Source organism: Bombus affinis, chromosome 7 (genome assembly GCF_024516045.1).
Source record: "Bombus affinis isolate iyBomAffi1 chromosome 7, iyBomAffi1.2, whole genome shotgun sequence".
NCBI classification, from domain to species: Eukaryota; Metazoa; Arthropoda; class Insecta; order Hymenoptera; family Apidae; genus Bombus; species Bombus affinis.
This window is the reverse complement of record NC_066350.1, coordinates 11331869-11345997: the sequence shown is the minus strand read 5'-3', so window position 1 is coordinate 11345997 and position 14129 is coordinate 11331869. Positions and strand designations below refer to the sequence as shown.

At 41.8% G+C, this 14129-nt stretch overlaps 1 protein-coding gene across 2 annotated transcripts in view; it reads right to left on the bottom strand.

Moving 5' to 3' along the window:
• LOC126918956 (irregular chiasm C-roughest protein-like) overlaps positions 1-14129 on the bottom strand; it is a 158324-nt gene that overhangs the window by 122524 nt on the left and 21671 nt on the right. The window lies entirely within an intron of this gene.

The window sequence follows — 14129 nt, the reverse complement described above, 5'->3', positions numbered from 1 at the left end:
AACGCTGTCAGTATTTTTGCATAAAATTTTCAACATTTCTTAGTTTTTTTTTTTGCAAAATTGGGAATTCTATTAACTAAGTTTAATATTAATCTAAGGTGTTATATATATATATACGTGTTAATAATTTACGTTCTCTTCTCTAACACTGAGATTAAAGGTTATACTCTTTCTAACATGTTCCACACAATACGATACGCTCTACCGTATTACGTGATTTACTTGCCTACTATTTTATCAGACCTGTTGAATTTCTTTTCTTTCAAACCAGGTAATACAATGGTCTGGAGTTTTAGTATACAAATGATCTGAACAAGCTGTAGACATTTCTAATAGCACTTAAGTAGAGTAAATTGCTTGGCAATGAGAGTATTGGAATATCCTTCGCTGAAAGGAACTCTGTGACAGGTTTAGCACCGAAACATGGTGCAGTAATAAATTAGTTACTATCATTTCGTATTTAGTATCAAGTTGGCCAACTAAGCACAATTTGTCATTCATGACATGATGTTGTAGTTACCCTTAACTTTGTGGCTCTAATTCGCCCGGAATCTATATGTGCACACCCTTAGTAATAATTGATATTCGCCATTTTGAGGGATTTGGTAGTTCTAGCGTTAAACGAGATAGAAATCGCCAGCCCCCAGTGAAATCCACTGTCGGTTACCGATTACATCTCTAGTCCCTATATCTCTGGGAAATATTTTCTACGGTTTTCACCATCTCGCAGCAAGCTTTACGATCGTACTGCAACTGAATCCCGATAGCTGACAAATACCGTAACCGTAACCTTTCGAATTACAAGTACGTGAGTCGTGAAAGAGTCGTCCATACGTGACAGCCATATTTCCATCGATAGAGTGGGATAATCCTTGTCGTATCTTCTCTGAAGCTGTCGGTGGTCCTCGTGGATGGAAAAAAAACAGACAGCTCGGTGCGATGATGCTTTCGTACGGTGGAAAAGTCGGTTCCCAGGAAGGCCGTTGTAAAATGTTTTACGACGTCTATTAAAGACGGAAAAGCGTACAGCTGGTCGTAGGAACTGTAGTCGTCCCTTTAGTCATCCAGCAGATGCTGCGCCACTTTTATAAGCGACCTGACGCCGCACGAAGGGTAAACGCGAGAACAGGAAACGCTGGATGGGTGGCTGACGAAGGATCGACGGGACACGTCGTCCGAAGATCGATTCCCTTCGTTAGAAGATCATCCTCTCTTTGACTTCCCTCTGTTCTAGCTTCGTTCTAGCCGCGGGCGGTCGATCAGACCGGTGACCATCAAGATTACGGTCAGCCGGTTACAGGGGACTCGGAACCGGAAGCCAGACGTCCACCAGCGTCCTGGTAAAAAGGTGGAAATCTTTTGAACGATGTGATTTGGAGAATTAACTTCGATCCAGATGGGATAGTGGTTGTTTCTTGAGGACAACCAACGCGTATTGTGAACGTTTTGATTAAGAAGGTTTAGAAGAAAAGAATATGTTGAGACTAATAGTTTCATCGATGAATCTAAGAATGAAATCTTGCTCCTAGAGAAATGATCATTTTTTTCTCTGGAATAATCAAAGCGTGTTGGCAATACTTTTGGTTAAGAAAGTTCGAGAATTTAAGAGAAAAATTTTCCCATGATAGATGACGATGAAAAAAGAAGTTGTTTTTAGAAAATGGCCAACATGTGTTGGGAAACGCTTTACTGAGGAAGCTTCTCGAAAAGAGAATTTCTCAAGATGGATGATATTACTGATGATTTCGAGAATTAACTTGGATCTATATGGGAAATATGGCAGTTGCTTGAAAGTAACCAACGTGTACCAATAGCCGTTCTGATTAAGTAGTTTTAAGAGAGATAGGATTTATCAAGATGGATGGTGCTATTGGTAAATCCGAATTCGAATGCTTCGTGATGATTAATGAATCACGTGGCACGGTGATCATACCGCGCAAATTGCGGAAATTTATTCTCCCTGCTCGATTTACTTCTCGGTGCAAGAGGTTTACTCTTTCGCCAGGAGGCTTTTCGTTCCACCTCGAGCCTTGGAGAGTGTCTTGATCGATGACGAGGACGAAATAAAACGAGACCAAGTAAAATATACTACGAAGGCCGTGGAGGGAACCTGACGAGACAGCAACGACCGGTATCAAACTCTATTCTCGGCCATTTTTCAACACGGCCCACGCTGTTCTTTTTATTTGTAATAAAATATTAAGATATTCTGTTCGAACGAAGAAAGGTGTATAGATAAAAAAATAAGATGATTGCGTCACCGTTAGCTCGTTTCCAAACTCGATTAAACTCGCAAATAGTCTCAGCATAACGGTTTGTCCGCTCACCATGTAGTCACGTCCTGCATGATCGGTCAAGCTTGAACACAGTTTCATAATTTCTACAATCGCTGAGATAATGAAACACTTAGCTGGAAATGAAAGTAACTACATTCAAGAAACTAAAAGTTCGTGTCCAGAAAATCGCTGCTTTCGATAAACGATTTTAACACTTTCGCCATTGACAGTATAATTATTTATTCGAGAGTACACTACGTTTAACAAGATGCGCATTTTTTTTATTACATAAAAATGTATTTGATATGTATTTTATGTATGCATTTGATCGGATAATTTACATACTATGTTAACACTGAATTTAATATAATAATTATTTATTTATCGTTGAAAATGTGCGCTGCAGATTTTCGAGGTTGAGCGATACAGTAAAAATATGGTAGAAGTGAAATATGAAGTAATATGACGAACAAAAATTTTATTTTATATTTATCGAAAGTATTTACGCAAAGATAATAATTTGTCTACGATATCCTTCGAAATATCGACAAAGATTATCTCGTTCGTAATTGATAACTTAAGTTATTTCGCGAATATTTTTGCTGCCTGGCATTTCTACCTCAGAATTAATTGATATAATTGACAAACCGAGATAATTGTAACGTAAAATATTGAAACTTAACTTGACAAATCAAATGCGACAATTTATAAACTCGACAGATTTTAACATAACAGGTGACCTACATTTAAATGTCGACACGATCGAGAAAAATTTGTCACGAAGAAACCAAGAACCTCGCATTTCCAAGCTTTCAACGCATTCCATTCGTCTCTTCATTGCGAAAGAGACGCGTGCACTTGCGAGACGATTCGTACACGTCTGTGCTTGGCTTGTCCCGCTCTTAGGATACCTTATCCTTATTTGACATTGCTACGAAAGTGTGAATAAAAAAAACAAAAAAGAAAAATTCAATCTTTTCTTCCCTTTCTCAAAACGAAGTGAACTGTTTACTGGAGTAACAAGGTTGAAAGTTTACAAGGGAAACATATAGCCGGGGGAGTAATTTTTCGCGAAATCCAACGTACTAGACATTTCGTCGTATTTTTTAAGGTTCCGTCTTGTTGCTATTAGAGGGTGGAGAAGTAAAACAAATTTCAAGTCCCGGTTAAATACGAAGGTAGTTAGAAGGTAGAGACGAGGGGACGCAGGTGGAAACGAGGGTGGGTTTCTTTCAAGCAAGAACGAAGCCAAAGCTGTCGGCGGGCTGAAATAAAAGTCGCCCATCGCGGCATGAAGCGTTTGACGCCGGTGATTCCGTGAATCTTGTCATCGACAACGACGAGCACGGTAATAGCGACGGGAACAACAACCGTCTGCAAAGAGAAAAGGACTAAAACAAAAAAAGAGACGAAAAAAGGAAAGAGGAGAGAAATGGAGGGAAGGCAGGAAGGGTGGAGGAAAAAAGAAGGAAACGAGAAAAACGAGCGGGTGAATAGCGGGAGAGAAGGAGCGAGGTTAGTGAAAGTGGGAGAGAGAGGAGAGAAGGATCGGTGGTCTCTTTTCAACGCGAGTGCCCAGAGGGTCGTAGAAATAACGCAAGCTGGAGAAATTACATTCTCCTTTTGTCCCCAACTCGGACAAAGGCAGAAGAAGAAAAAAAGGGACCATCGGAGCGAGAAAGAATACCTCGTTGAAAAGATGGACATGGAATAAAAAGGAGCAGAAGAACGAAGCTAGGACATTGCTAATTTTACCGCGAAACGATTCGATCAAAGGCCATGAGTGAGAAAGAGAAAGCGAAAGAGAGAGGGAGAAGGCGAGAATGAGATGACAAACGAAACGAATAAAACGAGGAAAGAAAAAAAAAAGAAAACGACGACATCGAATATTCCGAATGGATCTATCGATATCGTTATGCCCGTTAATGCTCGTCGTTGAGATACAAACCGTACTGCTTTCCGATCTTATCGATCAACTGGCACACGCTCCTTTTCTTTTTCTATATAATAGCCGCAAAACGAAATTGCAGAAACGTGTCCCAAGAGTACACGCTGTTACACACCAAGTATACATATGCAGATACGTTTCAGTTTCTCGCCTCTGCAATCGTTTTGCGATTTACGAAGCTCGTGCTGTTTTTGCCGGGTTGAAATTTATCGTTGTCTCTGAAGTAACAAATTCCCCGTGGAAGTTGGAAAGACCATGGCGCCTATCCCTGTGCTCGATTTATCGAACACCGAAACAGCCAAGCTGACCAGCCCGTAGGCAAAAGGAAAAGCTCGATATCTCGCCTTAATTAAAAGCTCCGCTCGCAAAAAGTGCCGCAAAAGCCTCGACAAAGCTTCGACTATACTTTGACCGTGGCTACGCCGATGCAACACGTACCTCTTCAGCCAACTGATCGTGAAACGGAGAGAGTAACTAAACGAGTGAAAGAGAACGAGAGGGAGTGAGAGAGGAGAGGACACGTTTCATTATTTCGAAACCCGTTTACAGGTCGACCGAAATTCTTCGACTACCTCAAGGTCAACGACCATTCCACCTATCCTCCGCGATTGGTCATCTTTGTTGTCGCAATTCCATCGGCTGCAAAAGCAGTCACGCGTGTTTTGCGCCATGATCGAAATGGCCTCTTCAGTTAACAAGTGCCACGTATTCACAGGACCAGCTTGGAACGAGTTTACCAGGTCTCGTGCATACATTTAACCCGGTCGCTCACTGATTTGCGAGCGGCCCCGTTGCTCGATCAAACGCGCCCTTCCTTTCAGCCCGAACACTACACTACGTCGGAAACCACGGGAACGGGACTATCACGCGATCTGTCTTACAATTAGCTTCATCGCACAGATCGGAGAGAACAGTGGCGTGTAGAAACCCCGTTCTAATTCTTGATGCTTTGCATGGATTTCTAGCGACCCCTTGATCGTCCAAAATCGATGGAGACCCCCTTGCACACTAATTTAGTAACTAATAGAATAGGTAAATTGTAAAGTGAGCAGTTGCATATCGTAGATTTGTGTGGAAAATTTTACAATTTTATATCGATAGTATCTACAATCTAACTTACTATACTGTATTAAGTAGTGTCGTATGAAATGTCCGATTTTGCTGTATCCGTTTTCCGAACCTTCTTTTTTCAATGATCAGATCTCTTTACGTATCGTTTGAAGATTACCAATTTCCTATTTTCTGTACATCCTTTTTAGGATCCGATGAAGTACGACTTGTTAACGTAGATAGGTATTTCATATATTACGATAATTTGTAAAATTATCTTGCTCCTCTTACGCAAGAGAATTTATCAGCGCTGGTAACTTGTAACTGGCGACGTATACAATTTCTCTAAGAATATTAAATTCCATCGCGCGAGAGAATCCCCAATTTCGAAATATCCAGTCTCAATATTTGACACGAAACTATCTTTACACAAACAAGAAGCCGAGCTTCGACTTTAAGAGTAAAATATTAATTTCGCATGAAATTATATACCGGAAAGGACGGTTCATTAAAGGGATTGAAAAGGCTCGTTTCACGTGAAGCTTATTATCGGCACACATTAGCGAAGCAAGAACTGACGAATTTCAGGCGCGTAGTGCTGTGGCTTATTTCATTTATGCCATCGATCGAACATTTTTGAGAGGCCCGTTTCGGAGAAACGATCGACGGCCCCGGAACCGAGAGTATCCAGGACGCACGGAGCTGGCCGTATAGAAATTCTTAACTGGCAGTAACTTTGGGAAATTTATAGCTCGACAGCGGTGCAACTTACATCGCCGACATTGTCTATTATCGTATTTACTCGTAGTTGCTCGCGGTATCGCTGTCGGTTCTATCGCTTAAACGCGTTCGCGGTGAGGCTGGCTGCGCGGAAAACTTCGTTCTCGAAGCTCGCGAAGCTTCGACTCGCGCCAAGTTCTCTCCGCAAACTGATGGCAAGTCGACAAGGGTATTTACTATCGTACGCCGACTGTGAGGCTAATCGAGCGTGCGATATAGGCGGAGATAGGTATTACGATCCGTGCTTGACAGACAGCCGGACCCGAGTCCCTCGTTTGTCGGTTGATTGCGCCTTGAGCACTGATATAGGGAATTTGAGGTATTGTGTGTATCGAGGTTGAAGCTAGGGTTCCAAGACCCTGCTGTTTCGAAGATGTTAAAGTGTTTTCACATGATCCCTTCCTGTGGCTAAGTTTCGTAAGAACCACATCATACAGAGAAGGCTTCACGATGATGTGTGTTTGAAGGAAAAAGAATCTGAGCTTGGTTAATCTGTGAACCAAGATATTCGATGTTTTAGGGAATTATTAATGACAGAAACGCGCTTTTTTGACGTACTTGTAGAGAAAAGTACGTTATAATATATTATATTGTACGTAAGTTATAATATATTATAATTAGGATTACTTCAAGAAGGTTAAGATATTTTCAGATGATCCCTTCTTGTGACTAAGTTTTACAGGAAACAGATTATGTGGAACTTTAAAGTGACTTTTATTGGAAGTACAAGTTACAGGTCTGTATTTGGCTGACCAGGGAACTGGGTCCTTAACCAGTTTAAAGACTTGATGTTTCATGCGCTGTGACAACAATTTTTGTTTGTGAATTATTAATTGTAGAGACGCGTCTTTTCTGATGTCTTTGCGAACAAGATGTAATAATAGTTCGTTAATAGCTTGTTAGATTACAACGTGACACGTGAGACGGTTAAATAGAGATATCTATAATCACAGAATTAAAAGTTAGATTAATGTTTTCGTCTTGTAAATGTGAATTCGTTATACGTATGACGATATTTCAAGGAAAATAAAACAAGGTAGAGGAGATTTTCGAATAAAAAGTTACAGTGTTTAAAAGATTAGCAACCTGACCGTAAAGTTAACTCATCTATTGCACTTAACAAGTTATCGGACAAATTTGACGATAAATTGGGGTACGAAATTGGTAGTTCAGATATTGGAAATTTAACAGTTTAAGGCTGAAAATGATTAAAAAATGATTAACATCCGATTTGAATGCATTTTGAAATCCTGAACTATGAATATACGAAAATTGATTTCTAAATCCGCGGATTAACGGGCGTTTATCTTTTAAAATACCCGACGCAATGCAAACGAAGAGTAAGCGTATTCACGCTTATTGGAGGCATTTTGCCTAGTTTCCAGGCGTAAAATATAACTGGGAAACACGTCGCACAGGCACCATTTTCGAGCTGGCCTGTATCGAGAGGTGGACCGAATCGAAGGCAATTTCGCGCGGATGTCCGCGCACCGGTAACAATGGGGATCGCGTTTGCGGTAACTGCACTAAATTTTTATTATCGAAAGCAACGAACCGGTGTCGCGAGTTCGCGCGGAAACGGGAATAAAAAATCGCAGCGATTTTCTAGTTGTAGTTAAATCCGACACCGAGAAATAAATCCTACCAGAGTGCAAAAACGCAGAGAAGGGACGTCAAATTTTCGTTGATTCCTTTTAAGCGCTCTCGCTATGTACCTCCGTTTTCCAGGGATAGAGAACCGTACAAACTAGATTTCCAGAACAAATCGTTTGATAAATTTCGTGCCGCATCGATTCCGATCGCTCGGCAATCTTTTATTTCTCGAGCCGAGCAGAATTCATTAATATTAGCCCTCGTGCTCAACCAACGAATCGAATAATTTTGTTATCTTATGTACATTGGATATCGTCGGGCAAATTTGTTGTTGGTTATTTCGATTACCTATCCCCCCGTCTAGGTAATTACCTTTTATTCGCGTGATTTTCATGGATTATTCCCATTGTTATTGAAACTCCACGTTGTTATATTATCGAACAAAAAGGATATCGAACAAATTATCGAAGAAACGGCACGAACGGGATAAAATACCAATATAAACAAGCACTGGGGAACGTATTGGCAAATAATTACTTGGAACGGAACAAAACCGTTCGAGAACCCGATCATTCGGTTCCTACCGTCTTGTTTCAAATATTTTCTTCTATAACCAGGCATCCTTATTTTTATTTTTATTCCGCCCCCGTCGAATTGCTTCTAATCTTCCTTATTTTCCCCTGATTCAGCGAAATCCACCGAAAATTGCGTTGATAATGCAACCGCATCGAATATGGCGATCGAAGATGCGAGCTGAATCGCGGATTTGATCTAACCTCCGTTGTCCACGGACCATTCTCTTTTTTCCGATAAACACGTAATTGAATTTAATATCTTCTCGATTCGATCCGACGTCCAATGGGCTATGGTTTTACCGGTAACGAAATCGATACAAGTACTCCGGGAACGAGCGTTTTTATTCGACCGGTTGAGCCTGTTGTTTATGAAACTCCGATGCTTTCTTATCCGCTGGCTCGTCGTCGTTGCAAGTCCGCGAATTATTTATTCGTATACGCTTGGCCGTCTGAATAAATCATACCAGACACGGTCGCAACCCTTCAGAAAGTCGTGCCAAAGTGTCTTCTCCTTTCTCTCGGCAGAGCATTAAAAATTAGTGCGTTCTTTCGTTCTCTCGCAATATCTTATCGTGATTTTATTCCTCGTCAGGTAGCGAGCATCTATGGCTGTGATAAAAATAATTCGTTCTATTTTTGGTCGAACGAAATGTAGGAACAAACACACCTGATTTGCGTGATTATTAATTTATGTAAAGTGTGGTAAGTGCCTGTAGAACTTCTATATATGGTTTGCAAATGGATGACAGGCAGATAGGTCAATTCGATTGAATTTTTAATTACTATAGGATGTGTATTATGTAGAATGTATTTATAGAATGTAAAATGTGATAAATGTCGATGGGGTTCTATATATGGTTTGCAAATGGATGGCAGATGATTAAAAATTCGTGGATGAGAATCGATAGCGAATATTTAGTATATTTAGAATGTTTTAAAGGAGTTTTATTTAAAATTAGAACTTCCCTGTTGATATAATTTTAATGGTCACAATTATACTGAATCGTAAAAGTTCCAACTGACGTAGATGTGTGTTCTGATTGTCCAAGTAAAGTCTAAAAATAGGAATGAACTCTGATGGGTATTTGAATCGTGCAAGGATCTTATCACGGGTTACAAATCATAGATTAGAATTTTACATAAAGGATGCTCAAATAAAAAATTCTTTGCGTATCTTCCGTTACTTGGGATCTTGACTGTAGGTTAACGCGGACAAATGTAGAGAAAGTAGAGTCCTTTGCTGCGGAGAGAAGCAACAGAAAGATCTATAGAACATCCCTAGATTCAAAGTATTCGTTTATTTCTAATCGTTACGTTTAATCTTCTCTTATTATATCTCTTCCTTCCTCCTTATTATTTCAAGAAATAAATTTCAGATTTATTCCTCGTCATCCATATTCATTTCAAATATTAAACTTCGACTTCAACGACCCATTCTCAGACTAAAATCTTCTACAACGGCAATGACTTTGAAAAATTTGCAAATTTTTAATTGAAACGAGAACCTAATTAGCGTTATCGGTAACAATTCACACGCAAGTACTATCAAGATAGGAAGAAAATTCGAGAGGTTGGAACTTGACCACGTTTACGTTGATTCTTCTCTCGACTCCCGAAGGAACCACGATAATTAGAAGAAAAGATCGCTTTATTACGCGCGTGAAAAGAGGAATATTTGGCGGTGAACGAGCGTCGATTTCCTTCTCATTCGCGGATCAACTAGATCGGAAACGTTCGTTGATACGCTCTTTGCTCGCCAGATTCTGGCAAGCTTAACTAGCTGAAAACGAGGATACGCTTGATCGAATGGAACTTGCCGGCTTTCGAACCGCCGAATTAGGTCTCACTCGTTAATGTCCACTGATTCTGCGCGCATCAGTTTCTCTTTGTAATTTTAATTGGCCTTCAACCGCATACATATCGCGATCGCGATCTCGTATTCCCGCCATGCGTCGATGAACTTTGACTGGATACGATCGGAATACGGTTAGAAATTTCTTCCGTGTTGCCGTGAATTCTAATATCCATTCGAATAAGAAATACGATAATCGAGGTTTTAAAGAGAAACGACTGTCTCTTTCCTAGCTTTCCCGTTTTTCTCGACAGTTTATTATTTAATTAACGACAATTATACAGAAATAACTTGTTTCGTTGTATTTATTGTAACTTAAGGTTAGAAGCAAAGGTGAACGAGTCTCCAATTACTGTCGTACGATTTCGATAAGATTCCTCGATTTACACGATTTAGCGTGCAAATTAATTATTTCATCCAACGTCGAAGTCCGAGTCGATTATCAGAACATTGCCGTAACGTTTACCGAAAGAAACTTGTCCCATCATCCTCAAGTCAGTTTCTTCCTTAACGTCCGACGAGATCGTAATTAAAAAACGGAACAACCTGGTAGGGGAGCGTGGTTCTTTCGAACGAGCTTTCCGGTTCATCCGGTCGCGTTCCGGCTGCGACGAAACGATCCAATTACGGTGGAAGCAGCGTTGATAACCGCGATCGTGGGATCTCTCGAGATCCGGAATCGCGTTAAGAAGCCTGCGGCGGACCCCCACGAGCCGCGTCACAATTTCTACCTGATAATGCCAATAATATCGAACGCCGTTTGTGCGGTAATAGGCAATCGCGGATCTTGATTAAGGTAAACTACTTCTGTAACTATTTGGTCTTCGAAGCTTCCGAAATCGATTCGATCGGACGCGCGCGGGGGAGGGGGGTTAATTGAGACGATTGTTCGTCGGAAACGTTGGTAACGAAACGAATTGTCGATACGCGGGTCACGATTTGATGAGGTTTAAGAAACATCTAGAATTGGTACTCAAATGGAATAGTGAAACATTGGCCATACAGAATGCCATTGAAGAACAAGGTTTCAGGATTTTGGGAATGTACGTAGCATTCGTTGAGAAAAGAACAAAAGATGTCTAACCGATATATGTAGGTTTCCATATAAAAGTCATAAAAGCTTCGCGTTTCTAAAAGACATTCTATGTATGACGCGATACATATGGTATACTTATTCGTAAGATGCGAAAGGTAAGAAGATCATCGTCCCATACACTCGAATTCCGTTTGGCGCAACGCATTCTTGGAACTGTTGCCATCTCCGCGCAATAAACTAGTAATGTTCGCTTCGTTCGCTTACAAGACGAGAAACTCGACGACCGAGTAATACTATCGTTATTGCGAGCATAATGCAAGAAGCTGCACGATCTAACGAATCCGTAGAATACCGCGAAACTTGTAAACCGCGGAACGAATTTTCCGCGGTGTGCAGAAATGAGGATAGCGTTTCAATTGCGCGTTCTATGGCATGTTGGAGAGCACAATTCACCATTATTCCGAGCGTATACGAGTCTCGGAGTTCGAGGTGCGCGTATCCACGACAGCTTCTCCAAGGAACGCGGAAGGTGACTCGTCGCGAGATTGCGTCGTTAAAAGTTTGAAAAATAAACGAGCATGTTTGGAGACGCAAGACCAAGAGGAAACTGTGCCATTCTGAGACACGTAGGTATCGCGTAGATGGCGCGACGAAGGCAGAGACCACGAGAGAAACAGAAGCGGAAGTGCAAGGTCCTGCCCGACTAATTATCGGATTAACTCGTAATTTCTGCAACAAGTGCCAACATCCGGCGTCACGGAAGGAAACAGACCGCCGGAACGAGAGAAAACAAGCGCCGCGCCGGTCGGAAGAGAAACGAAACGAAACGACGGAGACAAGGGGAAAAAGTATGACGATAAGCGTGGCTTTCGTGCCACGACCTGAAACATAAGTAAAGTAACTTCCACCGAACTTCTTTGGGCGAAGGGTGGAAATTAACGGTCGTTGCTACGTGTGCTGGTCGCCGTACCGCGTCTCTCGGAACACGAACGAGCCGCGTACGCTTTCGTATCACGTGCTACTGCGGAAACACAGCTTGCACCATTGTTGAGACGTGAAAAGTCACGTCCGGCCCGAATGAAATGGAAGGGAAAGCGACCTTAGGTTCTGCCATGCCGTCACCGGGACACACACGGCTTTGAAAGTAAGTTTCCGCGGTCCAAGTTCACAGACGTATCGCGGTTCGTTAATCAGAGAGATCGTCCATTTCATTGATACGACGTGAAGCATTAGATCGGTACCGGTAGAGAATACGATAAAAAATTGCTATTGTTAGTCTCTGCATCCGGAGAAATCCCTTTGTCGTTCGATTCGAAGTGGACGCTTTTCGTCTTGCCTTTAGCAATAATGTCTTGGCTTCCGGTTGAGAGGTCATAATAGAGAGAGGTCGAAAAAATGTGGTATAAATTCCAAGGAGGTCAACTTTTCTAATACTGGTTCCCCTTTGTAAGCTACCTGGAAAAGTTCCTCGAATTCGAGTGTTATCGATACGCATTCGATTCGACAAGTTTCCAGTATTGCGTCGAAATCGCTTTAAAACGTACGATTCGTAATACTCCCACAATCGATATAACCGTTGCCTTTTTCGCTTTACAGACGATAAGTGGCAATCGTTACGAGTATGAAGAATCAAATACTTGAATAAGTCAAGTATAAAAAACTCTGTGAACGCGGCTTACTAAAACGTACAGCAGTAACGTTCTCTATTTAATTCGTTTTTCACGACTGTCGCTTCGCTGCTTTTACAAGATATTCGTTTACGCTTCTACCTACGATCGTGATGTGTCGCTTGCTCGACGTTCGTGCGTGTTTCAGTAGGAAAGAGGTTTAACTTTCCTCGCTAATAATTGGTCGACTCGCGGAACTAGATCGCGAATTACTGTAGAGGAATTTCGAGCGACGTAGCAGGGACAATACCAGCGACGGGGGTTGTGGGTGAAAGTTTCGCGATAGAGTAACGAGACTGAGAGTGCGGTAGTTTCGAGTGGCTGCTGTTCATGGGAGCGTGGATCGCTATCCACGACGAATCGCGCGTTAAAACGAGAAGAAAAGTACACGAGATTGATTTCAATCCGTGGTTCCATCGATGCTCGGCTGAAAACCCGTTGAATCGGGGACACGTACGAAATCGAAAGCTTTAATTACGCGGAATTACGGAGTTGAGTTACGGACTAAAGCATCGGATACATTCTACGGAGTGTACGTGCAGGTGACTCGTTTATCTCGCGGTTTTAATTCCCTTGTAACGAGTCGCGATAACGTTGCCGTGTTACGTTGTAAACTTCGTTAACACGCCATCGTTTCGCCTCGCCTTTCCAAACAGCCTGATATTCGCGTCTGCCATTCAAAGCCCTACAGGTTGTCTCTTTCAACGACTCAATTCCTGCATAAAATATTTATATCCGTGTCACCAACTTACCGTACATAAGAACGCTAACACTCAACAAAAAGTCGTTCTCACGAAGATTCTAATAAAAACGATGGCCAATATGTCAAATCTCCGCTGCAATTACTCACTCGAAGGGGTTAAACCTAGTCACAATGACACGAACAAACGTCTACGATGAAAGAAGGGGCCTGTACAAAAAAATAATAAAAAAAAAAAAGAAAAGGAAAAACAAAAGAGGAAAGGAGAGAAGAGTAGAGAGAAGTGATGAAAAATTCGCGGGGAGTAGAGTACAATGGCGACCATGGGCTGTGAGGGGCGAGATCTGCCAGAGGGAGATTTTGTGCTGCAGTTGCACGAGCACGACGCATGAATGCACCGCCCGTTGGAACAGGTCGAACGAAGAACGTAAAGCTCTGGGGGTGGGAAGTGACGTGGTGGAAAGGTGGTTACGGAAAACGCGCGGACTCATAATTTTCGAGGACCCGCTCGTTTCTGCTCTCTCGCCTATTCTCGTCTACATTCTAAACCACCCTCTAGCGTTCTCGCCATACGTACACTCGATTTTACAAGAATAATACAACTGTAATTATATTTACCTTTGGCCCGTTTGCTCGCGTCCCGCATAACTGG